An 18,865-nucleotide genomic window follows, 5' to 3' on the forward strand; every position below is an offset into this window, starting at 1 on the left:
CCTGACGAAGGGTCTCGGCCCGAAACATTGACTATACCTCTTCCTAGAGATGCTGCCTGGCCTGTTGCATTCACCAGCAACTTTGAGGTGTGTTAGTAGCAGTTATGGTGATCAGGCAAGAGAATGGAATGGAGTCAAAGATCAATCAGCAGCCATCTTATTGATTAGGAGAGTAGCTTCAAAGGCTTGTATGACCTTTACTTTCTACCATTTCTTATGTGCTCCATGTTCCTACTTTGAATAATGGTGGCCATGAAATTTCCATTATTAAGGACCCCCATCACCCAGGGCATGCCCTCTTCTCATCGTTATGATCAGGAAGGAGGTACAGAAGCCTGAAGACACACACTCAACATTTCAGGAACAGCTTCTTCCCCTCTGCCATCCAATTTCTAAACGGACATTGAACCCATGAACACTACCTCATTTTTTTATTATTTCTTTTTTTGCACTACTATTTTTTAAGTTAGCTGTAATTCATTTATTTTTTTCTATATTTATCTTGTATTGTATTTTAATGCTGCCATGAAGTTAACAAATTTCACGACATCTGCCAGTGATATTAAACCTGATTCTGATTCTTCATTGTGGTAAAAAATCACCGGGCTCACTAATCATAAACACAACAGATTCGGCAGATCCATTTATTTATTTGTTTATTTTCATTTATTCATTTACGGGATGTGGGTGTCTCCAGTTACGCCAGCATTTATTGCCCATCCCTCGTTGCCATTGAGAAGATGGTGATGAACTGTCCTCTCGAACTGCTGCAGTTCCTGAGGTGCAGGTACACCCACAGTGCTGTTAGGGAGGGAATTCCATGACTTTGACCCAGCGACAATGAGGGAACGGTGATATGATTCCAAATGAGGATGGTGAGTGACTTGGAGGGGGATTTCCAAGTGGTGGTGTTTCCAGGTATCTGCTGTTCTCGTCCTACTAGATGGTATTGGTCGAGGTTCTGGAAGGTGCTGCCTTGGGAACTTCGGTATGTTGTTGCAGTGCATCTTGTAGATAGTACACACTGTTGCAACTGTTCATCGACGGTGGAGGGATTGGATGCTTGTGGAAGGGGTACCAATCAAGTGGGCTGCCGTGTACTGGGTGGTGTCAAGCTTCTCGAGTGTTGATGGAGCTGCACTCATCCACGCGAGTGGCGAGTATTCCATTGCACTCCTGACCTGAGCCTTGTCCATGGTGGACAGGCTCTGGGGAGTCAGGAGGTGAGTTACACGCCGCAGGATTCCTAGCCACACACACAGAGCAACCCACCAAATGCTGGAGGAACTCAGCAAGTCAATAGACAGTAGACAATAGGTGCAGGAGTAGGCCATTTGGCCCTTCGAGCCAGCTCCACCATTCACTGTGATCATGGCTGATCATCCACAATCAGTATCCAGTTCCTGCCTTATCCCCATAACCTTTGATTCCACTATCTTTAAGAGCTCTATCCATCTCTTCTTTGAAAGCATCCAGAGACTTGGCCTCCACAGCCTTCTGGGGCACAGCATTCCATATATCCACCACTCTTTGAGTGAAAAAGTTTTTCCTCAACTCTGTTCTAAATGGCCTACCCCTAATTCTCAAACTGTGGCCCCTGGTTCAGGACTCACCGATCAGCGGGAACATGCTTCCTGCCTGCAGCGTGTCCAATCCCTTAATAATCTTATATGTTTCAATAAGATCCCCTCTCAGCCTTCTAAATTCCAGAGTATACAAGCCCAGTCGCTCCAATCTTTCGACATATGATAGTCCCGCCATCCCGGGAATTAACCTTGTGAACCTACGCTGCACTCCCTCAATAGCAAGAGTGTCCTTCCTCAAATTTGGAGACCAAAACTGCACACAGTACTCCAGGTGTGGTCTCACCAGGGCCCTGTACAGCTGCAGAAGGACCTCTTTGCTCTCATACTTAATTCCCCTTGTTATGAAGGCCAGTATGCCATTAGCTTTCTTCACTGCCTGCTGTACCTGCATGCTTGCTTTCAGTGACTGATGTACGAGAACACCTAGATCTCGTTGTGCTTCCCCTTTTCCTAACTTGACTCCATTTAGATAATAATCTGCCTTCCCGTTCTTACCACCAAAGTGGATAACCTCACAGGAATCACTCCTGGAGGGGAATGAACAGTTCACGTTTTGGGCCAAGACCCTCCATGAGGACTGGAAGGGAAGGGGTTCAGAAGCCAGAATAAGAAGGTGGGGCGGGAGGGGACAGAGTACAAGCTGGAAGGTGATAAGTGAGACCAAGAGACGGGGGGGGGGGAGAGATGGGTGGGTGGATAAAGTGAGAAGCTGGGAGATGATAGGTGGAAGGGGTAAAGGGCCAAAGAAAAAGGAAGCTGATAAGATAGGACATTGGTCCATGTGAGAAAGGGAAGGAGGAAGGGCACCGGAGTGGGGAGATGGGCAGGTGAGGCACAGAGAAAACGTGGGAGGAGAGCCAGAAAGGGGAACGGAAAAAGAGCGAAGGGAGCGGGGGAAGAAATGACCAGAAGTTCGAGAAATCGATGCTTACGCCGTCAGGTTGGAGGCTACCCAGACAGAATATGAGGTGTTGCTCCTCCAACCTGAGAGAGGCCTTGTCGTGTCTGTGGAGGTGGCCGTGGACCGATGAGTCAGAATAGCAATGGGAAACAGAATTAAAACGGGTGGGCAGCTGGGCTCTCTAATCCCTTTCAGGGGAGTAAATCTACTACCTTTACTCCACACTGATAGAAACAAAGTTGCTTATTACCTGCCCTGAGGAAAGTCAAACAAACCAGCCATTTCAAGGATAATTATGGGAGGTCATTAAATCCTCAATTCACCAGCTGCAGCACAGCCCAAAATGAAATATAAACTGCTGAACAATTCCAACATTCTGTTTCTGCTTTCAGACTTTCTGTGTATGCAGTATTTGGTAATCTGTGTCTCATAAGTGAAATTCCTTGACCTATGATGCATCATGTAATCATGTAATTGCAATGAACTTTGGAGCACAGAATGGTATAACAATGTCATGTGCTGAAGAGCATAAATTGCTAATTGTTTTCTATTCTTGTATTAATCATAGGATGGTAACTGTTTGCTAGTGCACATGTGTTATGAATCACAAAATTAGAAACACATTCGCCATTAACAACATCTCTGTGAGTCTGCCTCTTTATTAGCTTTTCAGAAATCCAAACTAATTAACTTTCTCTCACATTGATTGAGACCTTAAGCGCCAGATAAGGATACTTTTTTGTGATTTTGATATTGAGAACTATCTTGGCTTTTAATATGGATAATAATTACTATGGATAGTTGGCAAGTTCGAGAGGCATCTCGACCGAAGGAGGTGCAAGGTACTCCTTCCCTCCGCTACCCTGCAGGTCACCCTTGGGCAAGCTTAGCACCTGCTTAACCACCGCCCCCCCCCCCCCCGATCAGAGTCACGTGAAGCCATGGGAGCAGGCGGTGGATGGTTGTACGAGCGGCTGGTGCGTATCACAAGTCCTGGTTATGTGACCACTGATGCCCGGCAGACAATCGCTGAAGAGTATTGATAATGGTTGGGGTCACCTCTCTTATAAATACACTGCCTAGAAGAAGGCAATGGCAAACCATTTCTGTAGGAAACATTTGCCAAGAACAATCATGGTCATGAAAGGACCATAATCACCCATGTCATACAACAAATTACTATGGAGGAGTAGAGTATTTAGTGCTTCCATTGCTTAAGATAAGGAGAGCTTACAACTCAGTAAGACTCTTCAAATCAATATTTTTTAAAATATACATATTTTTTCTTCTTTTGCACATTGGTTGTCAGTCTTAGTTTTTAATAATTTTTTCATAAATTCTATTGTATTTCTTTATATTTCCGTAAATGCCAGCAAGAAAACAGATGGTGACATGTACATACTTTGACAATAAATTTACTTTGAACTTGAAGAGTTGATTACTTGTGAAAGGACTGCAAACCAGTCAACATCCCCACTTCTGACCTTCCCACAGAAGGAAGATCATTGACGAGCTAGCTGAAGATGTTTGATCCAAGGACGCTGCTGAGGAACTCCAGCAGTGACGTCTTGGTGCTGGGATTGACTGACCTCGAATAGCCACGACTGCTAACTTTCACATGAGGTATGACTCGAAACACCAAAATGTTGTCCTTCTCATGCTCGTTGACTTCACTTTCACCATGGTGCCTTGATGCGCTATTCTGTCAAATTCTTACTTGCCATCTCATCTCACCTCTGGAATCCAGTCCATGTTCGGACGGAGGCTGTCACGAGGTCTGGGAGTTCCAGAAGAAGCCCAAATGGGGCTTTTTTAGGTAGATTATTATTGAGCGCGGTTGTCTTGATAACCGAGTTCCACCACTTTCCTGTCAATTGAGAATTGATTTATTGAGTAGTAATTAACCATAACAGGATTTTCTTGCTTTTTGTTAGCAGGAGGAAAGGGAATTCAATAACATTAACCTTCAGGAAAAGGATCTAGTGTTTTCCCGGCGTATATGGCAAATTAAACTCTTCTCAGGCTTCCAGCCAGATCCAGATATTGATTTTAACTGACGCCTGAGGTAGAAGTGTCTTGCGCCTGTCTGATGGCAGCTCATAGTTCTTCAGTAAAGCAGAGGTCTTCCTCACAGTTAGCGGGATCTCATGTTCCGGACTGCCAACAGACATATGCAAGACACTTCTACCTCAGGCATTGGTTAAAATCGATGCCTGGACCCAGCTGGAAGCCTGACAAGAATTTATGCAACATTATCCTTCTGATGATGCTGGGCCCCAGTACACGAGTGAAAATTGACAACACAAACAGGCAGCTGTGCGGACTGGATGTTCCCTCTTGACTTCCTCCTCCTCACCATAAAAGAGATCAGTTTCAAGCCAATTCCTTCCAATCTACATGGTTTCAAAAAAGCTCTTGAGAATGTTGGATTTGCAGCATTTTTATTGCTAGCTCACCTCTGTGCACAGACCGAGTTAAGACCCAATTTCTAAAGAAGTTACACTATTTGAACCTGACTCATTTCCTGTCATGTCTACCAACATCTTTGAATGATTAAAGCTGTAAAAAAAATCCAATCTGTTTCACCGAATACAGAGGCTGAAGGCTAGAAACATGTCTGTAATATGACTTTCCCTTTGTTATTCCCATCATTATGAACAGCAATTTGTGCTGGCCATAACTTAATCAGGAAAACTATCTTTTAAGATATTGCTCTTGGAACTATTTCCACATCTGGCTGAATTACTTGACCACATTTTTTTTTAATGGATTGGTACAAGACTTTAAAATCTAGCCTAAACAAAGCTCGCTGACAAAATTATATAAATTGGTTTGTTTCAAATTTTAATTAAAGAGGCACTCACTAGTGTCTAATGCCAGGTTTAGAGAATCTGACACAGTATTTAAAAGAAAAAGATCCCAGTTGGTGGCTGAGAACGCTACAATATAAAAACCTCCGCGTCATACGCCACGATAGTATAGTGATTAGTGCAGCGCTATTACAGATCGGGGGCATCGGAATCCAGTGCCAACTGTAAGGGGTTTGTATGTTCTCATCGTGACCGCGTGGGTTTCCTCCGGTTGCTCTGGTTTCCTCCCACAGTCCAAAGATGTACAAGTTCGTAGGTTAACTGGTCTTTGTCAAGTGTCCTATGATTAGGCTAATGTTAAATCGGTGGGTTGCTGGATGTCTTGTTGGGCCAGAAGGTCCAGTTCCGCGTTACATCTCTAAAAAAAAGAATAAATAAACTAACTAATTTTAAATTCACACAGTTAATCAATTTTGGTAACAATAAACACCACTATAACAGGTCCCTTTGGGAAGTGAGCTAGTGGAGGTAAACATTAACTCCAGTTTTATAATCGAATTGTCAATTTTAAACCAAAACCATGTTGTTTTTATTTATTTCACACTCACTCTGTTGTGTTTGTCTGTGCCTGGGCCCATAATGAGATTTTGCTAAACATCTGCTTGTTCCCAAAAAACTAGTAATTTGGAATATGACAAAGGACTCATGGGTTGGTATCATTTATGCCATGCAACACATTGCCATGTCAGCAAGTAAAAATATCAAAGGTAGATAACAGGTTGAGAAAAAAATTCTTTGTAGAACCTATGTTAAGGCTCTGTGCAATCATTTCATGAGTGCATTCGTTACATTTTTCACAGTCATGTGATACATATGATGTAGTTCATGGATTTGACATGTTTAATATTAAACTTAAAATGACTTATTTGCGCACCGTTGATGATTTACACTGTTTATTAAACAAATACATAACAATAGTCCCATCTGATTCTTAACTAGTCACATACTTTAAGGTGGTAGACAGATAACTGGATTTTCCAAGCACCTGTTAGAGTTTTAGATTCATAGAAACAGGTCCTTTGGCCCATCCAGTACATGCTGAACTATTGGTCTGCCTCATCCCACCAGCCTGCACATCGATCATCTCCGAGGCCGAGGTACCAAGATCATTCCAACATGTCAACAGCCTCAAGGCAGCGGGGCCACATGGCATCCCAGGGCAGGACAGCTGGCTGGTGTGATCACGGGCGTTCTTAATCTCTCCTGCTCCCAGTGCGAAGGCCCTCCTGCTTCAAATCGTCCATCATTGTCCCTATACCTAAGGAAACCAAGGTAGCATGCCTGAACGATTGGCGCCCTGTCACACGCACCTCAATTATAAGCAAATGCTTTGAGAGGCTGGTTAAAGGTTAGATCTGCAGCATGCTGCCACCCACCCTATAATTCGCCTACCCACAGAACCTGTCTACCGATGACGCCATAGACACAGCGCTACACACCGTCCTCACTCAACTGGAGAAGAAGAATGCATACGTTAGAAAGCTGTTCCTGGACTACAGTTCAGGATTCAACACCATAGTTCCCTCCAGGCTTGAGAATGCTCAGAGACCTCAGCCTGCACCCCACCTTGTGTAGCTGGATCCTGGACTTCCTATCGGATCACCGGCAGGTGGTAAGGATGGGCTCCCTCACCTCTGACCCTCAACACAGGTGCCCCCCAGGGTTGTGTTCTGGGTCCTCTTCTCTACTCCCTTTACACCCACGACTGCACTGCCACACACAGCTCCAATCTGTTGATCAAATTCACAGATGACATGACTTTGATCAACCTTATTTCTAGCGGTGATGAGACAGCCTACAGAGGAGAGGTTGACACTCTGACACAGTGGTGCCAGGATAACAACCCCTCCCTCAATGTCCAATCAACAAAAGAGCTGATTGTGGATTACAGGAGGAACGGAGACAGGCTCGGCCTAATCAGGTCTATGGGACTCCAGTTGAGAGGGTGAGTAGGTTCAAGTTGCTCGGTATACACATCAGTGATGATCTCACCTGCCTGGATTGTACACAACGGCTGTATGGCTAAAAAAAAAAGCACAACAGTGTTTCTTCCATCTCAGGCGATTGAAGAAGTTTGGCATGGGCCTCAAAATCCTCAAGACCTTCTACACGAGCACTATTGAGAGCATCCTGACTGGCTGAATCACTGTCTGATAGGGGATCTACACCAACCTTGATCACTGGACACTTCACAGAGTGGTACGGACAGCCCAGCGCATCTGTGTACGTGAACTTCCCTCCATTGAAGACATTTTATAGCAGCAGGCGCAGAAAGAAGGCCTGGAAAATCATCCGGGACACCAGTCACCCCAACCATAACTGTTTCAGCTACTTCCGTCTGACAAACGGTACCGCAGATTTAAAGCCAGGACCAACAGGCTACGGGACAGCTTCTTACTACAAGCCATTAGACTTATAAATTCCCATGTCTGTACATTGTGACAGAGTCATAACACAAAGATTTTTACTCCCTCACGTTGTGTGGTGGATGTAAGATTTTAAAAAATTCTAATTCATAGCTCTTCATACCTCTCTCATTAATGTACTTAATACAGCTTTCTTTTAAACTGTCTCATTAATTCCTTTCCCTTTTTTGTGAATGCCATCAGAAACTGTTGTTATGTTTTCTGTATTGTGCATCTTCTCTTTGTTTCTGTCATCTATTTATAAGACCATTAGAAATGGGAGCAGAATTAGGCCATTTGACCCCTTTGATCCTGTTCCACTGTTTCATTATTTGCCCCCTCAACCCCATTCTCTGGCCTTCTTCCCATATCCCCTAATGCCCTGACTAATCAAGAAGCTATCAACCTCCTCCTTATATACACCCAATGATCAGGCCTCCACAGCCGCCTGTAGCAATGAATTCCACATATTCCCCAACCCCTGGCTAAAGAAATTCCTCCTCATCTCTGTCATAGGCTCTTCCACCTGCATTTCATTTGCCTTCCTCACTACTGACTCAACTGCAAATGAACCTTTGGGGAATCCTGCAAGACTCCCAAGTTCCTTTGCACCACGGATTTTTGAATTATCTGCCTGTTTAGAAAATAGTCTACACTTCTCAATGGCTCTTCACATGGCCATAGATCACCTGGACTATACAAACACCTATGTCAGGATGCTGCTCAGCATTTAGTACCATCTTTCCCACAATCCTGATTGAGAAGTTGCAGAACCTGGACCTCTGTATCTCCCTCTGCAATTGGATCCTCAATTTCCTAACCGGAAGACCACAATCTGTGCGGATTGGTGATAATATATCCTCATTGCAGACGATCAACACTGGCGCACCTCAGGGGTGTGTGCTTAGCCCACTGCTTTACTCTCTATATAAACATGACTGTGTAGCACAGCTCAAATACCATCTATAAATTTGCTGATGATACTACCATTGTTGGTAGAATCTCAGGTGGTGACGAGAGGGCGTACAGGAGTGAGATATGCCAACTAGTGGAATGGTGCCGCAACAACAACCTGGCACTCAACGTCAGTAAGATGAAAGAGCTGGTTGCGGACTTCAGGAAGGGTAAGACGAAGGAACACATAACAATCCTCACAGAGGGATCAGAAGTGGAGAGAGTGAGCAGTTTCAAGTTCCTAGGTGTCAAGATCTCTGAGGACCTAACGTGGTCCCAACATATCGATGCAGCTATAAAGAAAGCAAGGCAGTGACCATGCTTCATTAGGAGTTTGAAGACATTTGGTATATCAACAAAAACACTCAAAAACTTCTATAGATGTACCGTGGAGAGCATTCTGACAGGCTGCATTACTCTCTGCTAATGGGGGAGGGTCTACTGCACAGGACCGAAAGAAGCTGCAGAGGGTTGTAAATTTAGTCGGCTCCATCTTGGGTACTAGCCTACAAAGTACCCAGGACATCGTCAAGGAGCGGTGTCTCAGAAAAGCACCGTCCATTATTAAGGACCTCCAGCACCCAGGGCATGCCCTTTTCTCACTGTTACCATCAGGTAGGAGGTACAGAAGCCTGAAGGCACACACTCAGCGATTCAGGAACAGCTTCTTCCCCTCTGCCGTCCGACGTCCGACGTCCGACGTCCGATTCCTAAATGGCCATTGAACCTGTGAACACTACCTCACTTTTTTAAACATGTTATTTCTGTTTTTGCAAGATTTTTAATCTATTCAATACGGATATACTATAATTTATTCTTCTATATTATGTACTGCATCGAACTGCTGCTCCTAAGTTAAATTTCACGATACATGCCGGTGACAATAAACTTTTATTCCTTCTACAATTAAAATATGCTTCTTTAATTTTCGCCTTCCCTCTTCTTTTTTCTCCTTAAAATATTTCAAGGTCCCACCGAGATTTGAACTCGGATCACTGGATTCAAAGTCCAGAGTGCTAACCATTACACCATGGGACCTTCCTGCAAACGAGCAGGGAAATACGTCATTTGTATCGTTATCTGAGGATGAGCTGGTAATTAGCGAGGTCGCGGGGACTGTAACTAGCGGCTATGCTGCCATGGCATCCGACAGAGCGTCCCCTTGTGGGGTCAAACCCCCACAGCACCTGGTATTTAATTCCAGGGCAGTCTCTCATCCAAGTCGTGACCAGTCCTGAGCCTGCCTAACTTCCAAAATGTGATCAAATCTGGCATTTAGTACAGCCATGGGAGCATATGACCCTATTATTTCCAACTTCCTCCCTGGTCCATTTCCGACACCTCCCTGCACTTTCTCGATCTCTCTGTCTCAGCTATCTACTGATGTCTATTGTAAACCCACTGCCTCTCACGACTACCTAGACTGTACCTCTTCCCACCCCGTCGCTTGTAAAACAAAACGCTATAGCCTTCTCTCAATTCCTCCGCGGCATCTGTTCTCGGGTTGAGGCTCTTCATTCCAGAACCAAGGAGGTGCTCACCTTCTTCAAAGGGGCTTTCCTTAACGCTGCCCTCAACCGCATCCCTTCCATTTCGCGCTCGTCTGCCCTCACCCCATCCTCCGCGCACCCCACCATGGATAGGGTTCCTCTTGTCTTCATCTACCCATCCCACCAGCCTCCCCGTCCAGCACATAATTCTTCATAACTTCCGTCATCTCCAACGAGATCCCACACCAAACACATCTTGCCCCCCACCCCACACTTCCTGCTTTCGGCAGGGATCACTCCCTATGTGACTCCCTTCTCCATTTGTCCCTCCCCACAGATCTCCCTCCTGGCACTTAACCTTGCAAGTAGAACAAGTGCTACACCTGCCTCTACACCTCCTCCCTCACAACCATTCAGGGCCCCAGGAGAGGCGACATTGTGGGTCTGTTGGGGTGACATACTGTGCCCGGTGCTCCCGGTGTGACCTCCTGTATATTGGTGAGACCTGACCTAGAGTAGGAGACCGCTTCGCCGAGCACCTGCGCTCCGTCCACAAGAAAAAAACGGGGTCTCCCAGTAGCCACGCATTTTAATTCCACTTCCTATTCCCATTCTGACAAGTCAGTCCATGCATGCCCTCCTCTACCGTCGTCATAAGACCACACTCAGGTTGGAGGAGCAACACCTTATATTCTCTCTGGGTAGCCTGCAACTTAATAGTATGAAAGTCGATTTCTCGAACTTCCGGTAATGTCCCCTCTCCTTCACCATTCCCCATTCCCATTTCCCTCTCTCACCTTATCTCCTTACCTCTGGTGCTCCTCCCACTTTGTCTCCTATCAAATTCCCCCTTCTCCAGTCGGTATCTCTTTCACCTAAGGACTTCCCAGCTTACTTCACCCCTACCCTCCCCTCTCCCGGTTTCACCTATCACCTCGTGGTTCTTCCATCTTCCTCCCCTGCCCCCACTTTCTTACTCCGGCTCTTCATCTTTTTTTCCAGTCCTGATCCTGGTTCTCAGCCTGAAACGTGGACTGCACTCGTTTCCATAGATGCTGCCCGACCTGTTGAGCTCCTCCAGCATTTTGTGGGTGTTGTTTAGATTTCCAGCACCTGCAGATTTTCTCTTGCTTGCTTTGTGATTATTTAACAATGTATAAATTCTGCCTGCAAGTGAAATGTAACCAGAACCTGATAGGTACTTGAAAGGCTAGTTGTACTTAGAGCGAGTTCTTCTCCCAGTCCAGATGGAATGCTTCCTATGTTGCAAAGTGGGAACGGAAATTGCACGGTGGTTGGTAATAATCTTGCAAACATTCAATGAATCATGGATAGCAGGTATACAGAATCATTGTTGGCAAAATTTCAGATGGTGACAAAAGGGCATACAGGATCGAGATAGATAGATGGATAGATAGATATTTTATTGATCCCAAAGGAAATTACAGTGTCACAGTAGCATTACAAGTACATAGATATACAAATATTAGAAGTAAGAAAGAATAAAAAATAAGTAGCTCAAACAGAAAAACAGGAGAGGGTCATCACTTCCCCAGCTATAGGTTGACTCATTACAGAGCCTAATGGCTGAGGGTAAGAATGACCTCATATAGCGCTCTTTGGAGCAGCACTGTTGTCTTAGTTCATTACTGAAAGTGCTTCTCTGTTCAACCAAGGTGGCACACAGAGGTTGAGAAGCATTGTCCAGAATTGCCAGGATTTTCCGTAGGGTCAATCACAGTCTCCAGTGTGTCCAGTTTGACTCCTATAACAGAGCCAACCTTTCTAATCATTTTATTGAGCCTGTTGGCACCATCTGTGTTGATGCCATTGCCCCAGCATACCACCGCATTGAAGATTGTACTGGTAAAACATGAGAAGGAGAGACCTGCATACTCCAAAGGACCTGTCTCCTCAGGATGTAGAGGTAACTCTGGTCCTTGTACCCAGCCTTTGTGTTGATGCTGCATTCAAGTCTGTCACCCAGGTGTACCCCCAGATATCTGTAGGTCCTCACCACATCTACATCCTCACCATCAATAGTAACAGGGAGCAGTGCAGGCCCAGCCTACCTAAAGTCCATCACTATCTCCTTTGTCTTACTGATGTTGAGCTGCAGGTGATTCAGCTTGCAGCATTAGACAGAGTTCTCCACCAGGGCCCTGTATTCATCCTCCCATCCTCCCTTTATACATCCAACTATTGCTGAGTCATCAGAGAATTTCTGCAGATGACATGACTCAGTGTTGTATCTAAAGTCCGAGGTATACATGGTAAACATATATATACACCAGTTATTTGAGTAGATTCGCAGCAACAATCTTGCACTCATGTCAGCAAGACCAAAGAGGTGACTGTGGACTTTAGAAAGGGTAGGACAAGGGAATACAAACCTTACTGAGGGATCAGAAGTGAGAGAGTGAGTAATTTCAAGTTCCTGGGTATCAATATCGCCCAGGACCTAACCTAGACGCGACATATTGATGCAGCTATAAAGAGGGCAAAATAGCGGCTATATTTCATTAGGAGTTTGAGGAGATTTGGTTTGTCAACTAAACCACTCAAAAGGTTCTATAAAGGTACGTTGGGGAGCACTTTGACTGGCTGCATCTCCATCTGGTATGGGGGGCCTACTGCACAAGATCAAAATATGTTGGAGGAATGTGTAAAATTAGTCAGCTCTACATATTAACCAAACATCTTCAAGGAGCAGTGCCTTAGGAAGGCAGCATTCATCTTTAAGGATCCCCACCATCCAGGTCATACCCTCTTCACATTGTTACCATCAGGTAGGAGGTACAGAAGCCTGAGGGCACATTCCTGAATGACTAACAGCTTCTTCCCCTCTGCCATCCGATTCCTAAATGGACATTGAATCCATGAACTACTCCTCACTACTTTTATTTTCTGTTTTTTTGCACTACATATTTTAACTTTTAATAGTTATATATATATATATATATATATATATATATATATATATATATATATATATATAATTAATGTAATTCAGTTTTTTTTCTCTAAATTTATGCTGCAGGTAGTCTGGATTTCAAAAAAATATGTGAGAGGCCAAGGATCATAGCTGTGAGTTCTGTGGCAGGTCTGAGGTCAAACTCCAAACCCCCTTTTCCTCAGTCAGTGTTGACACACTGAAGATGATCGGTTCATTGGGGTACATCATGGATCTTGCACCCTTCTCACTACTATTGTCTGTGAAGAGGTACGGAAGCATGAAGCCCCTCACAGGTTCAGGAACAGTTACTTTCCTACAGCCATCAGGTTCTTGAATTGACCCACACAACCTCAATCCTATGTCATTACTTTAACGAGGTAACACACTGGGTCAATCGGGGACGTACAGTTGACGTGGAGTTTACAGATATTCAAAAAGGCGTTAATAGCACTACATGATAGGCACGTCATCAAACATAAAATCCTTAGAACTAAAGAGGAAGTAGCAGCATAAAAAAGAAATATGACATAGTTTAAGAACAAATGGTGAAGTTACTCCTCACGTTGACTAAGCTGTAGGCCGCTGCGCCACAGATGATGGGACTAGACCCAGTGCTTCTCTTAAAATATTTGATCTTCACCAGTTTACAGACCAAGTTTCAGATTATGTACACCTTGAAAAAGAATGAGAAGAGTTCATAGTAAAATTTATTATCAGAGTACATACATGTCTCCACATACAACCTTTTTTTTCCTGCGGACATACTTTGCATATCTGTAGAACAGTAACTGTAAACAGGATCAATGAACAAACTGTACAAACTCAAATATCAATGAACAGTAATAAATAATGAGTATGAAATATCATGAATTGAAAAAGCATTAAGTATCAAGATAAAGAGTCATTAAGGCGACACCAGCAAAGAGGGAGCACTAGAAACAGAATGAACATAGTTTCCCCCTTTTGTTCCAGAGCTTGATGTTTGAGAGCCGACTTCAAGAGGCACCAATGCCACAGGAGACAAACTGACTATTTCGGAACTCCAATGACCTGTGTTCAATCCAGACCTCTAGTCTTGTGTGTGTGGAGTTTAGATGTTCTCCCTGAGTTCGCAGGTTTACCCAGGGTACCAGAATTTTCTGCTGCACCTCAAAGATGTACTGGTTGGTAGGTTAATTTGTTCCTGTAACTTACCCCTACAATCCAATGGATTGAGGATCTGGGTGAAGTTGATGGGCATGTTAGAGGGAACATGTTACAGCAAAATATACCCAGTGGTCACTTTATTAGGTACACCAGCTCTTTAATGCAAATATCTAATCAGCCAATTATGTGGCAGCAACTCAATGCATAAAAGCATGTAGGCATGGTCAAGACTTTCAGTTGTTGTTCAGGCCAAACATCAGAATGGGGAAAAATTTGATTTAAGGAACTTTGACCTGTTAGTGCCAGAAGGGGTGATTTGATCATCTCAGAAACTGCTGATCTCCTGGGATTGTTCATGCACAACACGCTCTAGAGTTTTACAGAGAATTGTGCAAAAAAAAACCCAAAATAAACATCCAGTGAGTGGTCGTTCTGTGGGCAAAACTGCCTTGTTAATGAGAGAGGTCAGAGGAGAACGGCCTGACTGGTTCAAGCTGACAGAAAGGCGACAGTAACTCAAATAACCATGCGTTACAACTGTGGTGAGCAGAAGCGCATCTCTGAACACACATCGAACTTTGAAGATTATGGGCCACAGCAGCAAAAGGCCATGAACATATACCCAGTGGCCACTTTATTAGGAACAGGAGGTACTTAACATGGCCATTGAGTGTAAGTGAGAGCTGGCATCGATTCAATGGGCCAAAAGGTCTCTTCCCACATTGTGAGAATATAGAAAAGGACAGAATGAACAGAAATATGGCGAATAACACTGAATATAAGAAAGTGAAGTATTTTATTTCCAAAGGAAAATGCAGCGAGGTAATATAAAGGGCACAATTTGTAAAGGAATACTGTTCAAGAACAGAGAGATAGGGAGTGATTTATTTATGCATCAGTCACTGAAATTTGCAGACCAGGTTAAAAAAAGGTTTTAAATAAAGCATATGGCTTCCCAGGCTTTATAAATAGAAACACAGAGTACAAAAGCTAGAACGTCATAAAATAGATGTCACAAATAGAGTATTGTGTCTTGTTCTGAGGGCTGCACATTAATAAAAATATCAAAACCTTAGCAAGGGTGCAGAAAGGATTAACTGGGTTGATTCAGTGACAATGGATAGACCAGAGAGGCTGGGGTCAATCTCCTTAGACAGAAGATCTTCAACAGAGGTATTTAAACTGACAAAAGTGTCGAAGATGGCTAAACAAAGAAAAACATTTGCAATTGATGGAGGCATAAAAACTAAAGGACTTAGAATGAAAGCGAATATTCAAAGGGATTAGAAGGGAAAGAGAAGTGGGAACAGATGAGTGTGGCTAGCAAGCTGAAAAGGACATAATCCAACATTTGGCCTCTATCCCTATTGTGACCTTTGTGTGATCTGCTACCCTACCCCTCTTCCATGCCATTTCTACTGCCACATACTCCACAGCAGCCCTGGCTAGCCTTTGAGTCCATCAGGATACATCAGTTGGTGTTTGCCCATCACTACCTCGGCCGCAGATCTACACCGATGTACCATCATGCTTGTGACAGAGCAGGTCTACCACAAGTAATTTCTTTCAACTCCCGGCCCCTCCCTCCTCCCCCCCCAGTAGCCCCATAATTCTCATTATCCCCGTCTGGCAGTGCTGATGTTATGCCTATTGGGTGCACAGGCTAGGCTGATACGCAGCAATGCCGAACAGTGATAATGAGAATTATAGGGCTACTGGTGGGGCGGGGAAGAGATTACTTGTGGCAGACTTGCTCAGTCATAACGCTTTAACTCCATTTTTAAATTCACAGCCGTGTTTATAAGTCCACAAACAACCTCATTTCTGTAGGCAGCAAGAATTCTCTGAAGTATCAGTGCTCTTTTTATTCTGTCCCTTGTTCATCCACAACTACGTTCTTGAGGCCCATCTCCCCAAACCTCCCTCATTCTCCACTGCTCTTTCCTCCTTTTAGCTGCTCCTTAAACCCTACCCACAGTTCTACTGACATTTGTCCCAATGCAGCTCGGCAACATTTGTTTTGCTGAAGTAACAAGCACAAAATGCCTGAGGTACCTCAGCAGGTCAGGCAGCATCTATGGAGAGGGATAAACAGTCGACGTTTCGGGCTGAGACCCTTCATCGGGACTGGAAAGGAAGGGGGAAGAACACAGAATAAGAAGGTGGGAGGCGGGGAAGGAGTACAAGCCAGTAGGTGAGAGGTGAAGACAGGTGGGTGGGGGAGGGGGGGATGAAGTGAGAAGCTGGGAGCTGATAGGTGGAAAAGCTAACGGGATGAAGAAGGAGGAATCTGATAGGACAGGAGCATGGATCATGGGAGAAAGGGAAGGAGGAGGGGTACCAGGCAGGTGAGGAGAAGTAGTAAGACGGGAGCATCTTCATCCGCAACAAGCAGGATTTCTTGATGGCCAACCATCGCCACTCACACTCTGACCTGTCTGTTCATGACCTCTTCTACTGCCACAATGAGACCACTCTCAGGTTGGAGAAGCAACACTTCACATTCCATCTGGGTAGCCTCCAATCTGCTGGCATTAACATTGATTTCTCTAACTTCCAGTAACTTCCTGCACCCCTTCTCTCTTGTTCCGTTCCCCATTCGAGCTCCCCATACCCCTTTTCTTCTCCTCGCCTGCCCATCACCGGCCCTTGATGCTCCTCCTTCTTCCCTTTCTCCATGGTCCACTCTCCTCTTTGAGATTCTATCTTCTTCAGCCCTTTACTATTTCCACCTATCACCTCCCAGCTTCTCATTTCATTCTGCTCCTCCCCCTACTTGACTTCACCTGTCGTCTTACAGCTTGTTCTCCTTCCTCTCTCCCCGCTTTCTTATTCTGGCTTCTTCCCCCTTCCTTTCCAGTCTTGGTGAAGGGTCTCAGCCAGAAACATCGACTGTCTATTCCTTTCTATAGATGCTGCCTGAGCTGCTGGGATCCTCCAGCATTTTGTATATTGCTATGGATTGCGGCCTCTGAAAGCCCAACCCTACGTCCCTGTCGTGAGAGGTGGAAATGGATAAGGCTGGCCAACCAGGCTCTGGTGAAGCTGTATAGGCCAATCCCCTGTGCAGTGGATTGCAGAAGCATTGATGAACTCCAACCATACCATCGACTTCAGAGGATGATGGAGACAGGAGGTCACCGATGGCCTATGCTCCACTGGGAGCTGAGGGCCCAACAATCAAAAAACAAACAAGTCTGGATTTCCAGCATCTGCAGAATCTCTTGTTTTGCTGAAGATGTTCCTGAGAAGTGCCTTGGGATGCTTTGCTACTTTTAAAGTGCTATTTAAATGGAAGTTGTTACTATACTTTGCATGTGTAAGGAATTGCCAACATTGGAGTAAGCAGGATGTGGCTTGGTGCAATGTATATTTGTTTTTGCACAAGATATGATTATACAAGGATTTCGACTTAGAATAAATTAAATCCATATATCCCCAAGAGAAACATGCTCACTAACCAAGAAGACTTCAACCCAAAATATTAACTCTTTTTATCATAGATATTTCCTGACCTGTTGAGCATTTTCAGCATTTTCTATTTTTGTAGTCTCTGATATATTGTGGTCCATTTATATGGAACTAAGCCAATTCATAAAAAAAACCTCATCTTAAAAATAGCATTGAAAACAGATAAGAAAGTAATTTCCTTGCAGACAATACTGATAACAATTTCCCAAAGTAATTTGCGTTCAGCTTGATTGTAAGCACATTGAGTTGGCTCAGTCTTTTCAGCAATTATTTCTGCAGATGTGCAGCATGTATGCTGACTAGACCACTTCCACAGTGCGGTGTTTTAGTAAACTATGACAGGACAAACAACTGCAATTACCTATTCTAATCTGACTACCTGGGGGAAATTTGTTATAGTAAATAAGCCAGGCAGTGATTCAAAGGGTAGTATTTCACTTCTTAGGAGATGGATGTAATCAAGCACACCGTTGGGCAGTCACGAATACACAGACACAAGAAATACTGCAGATGCTGGAAATCTAGAGCAATATTATTGTCCTGATGAAAGTGCTCAGCCCTGGAACATTGACTGTTAATTCCCACCCATAGATGCTGCCTGACCTGCTCTGCTCCTCCTGCACATTGTGTGTATTGTTAATGTGGTTGTATTGTGTGTTATTTTGTCTTGCATGGGACTAACATTAATATCATTGCTACCTCAACCTCATTATTCTAAGATGCATCTTTTATTTTATGCTTTTTTTTTTGCTTGTTCAGTCGCTGACAGGCTTTAAGAGAATGATTGATTGTTCATTATTTATTATCAATGAATCACGAAGAAGTACATAATACACTCCAACAGAGAACCACTTGATTTTTGCTTCAACATGGGCATAAAAACAAAACTAGCAGATAATCAGTTGAATGGATTGTAATCTTGCCTTTTCCACTCTGTGAGATAGGCAGTCGATATGTTACAACCCTATGCTTTATCATTGTATTAAAAGATGACCCAGCCACACCTTTCTGCCCAATGTTTATAAATAACAGTAGATTTAAAAAAGGCTCACCCAATGCTCTTGACAGTGCAACCTGAAAACAAAA

General features: G+C 44.1%; 1 non-coding gene across 1 annotated transcript; it reads right to left on the reverse strand.

Annotated features, from left to right (window-relative positions):
- Positions 1-9,682: 9,682 nt before the first annotated feature.
- On the reverse strand, positions 9,683-9,754 carry trnaq-uug (transfer RNA glutamine (anticodon UUG)). Its single transcript has one exon. It is a non-coding gene; the product is annotated as a tRNA-Gln (tRNA).
- Between the last annotated feature and the right edge of the window lie 9,111 nt (positions 9,755-18,865).

Source organism: Mobula birostris, chromosome 16 (genome assembly GCF_030028105.1).
Source record: "Mobula birostris isolate sMobBir1 chromosome 16, sMobBir1.hap1, whole genome shotgun sequence".
Classification (NCBI taxonomy): Eukaryota; Metazoa; Chordata; class Chondrichthyes; order Myliobatiformes; family Myliobatidae; genus Mobula; species Mobula birostris.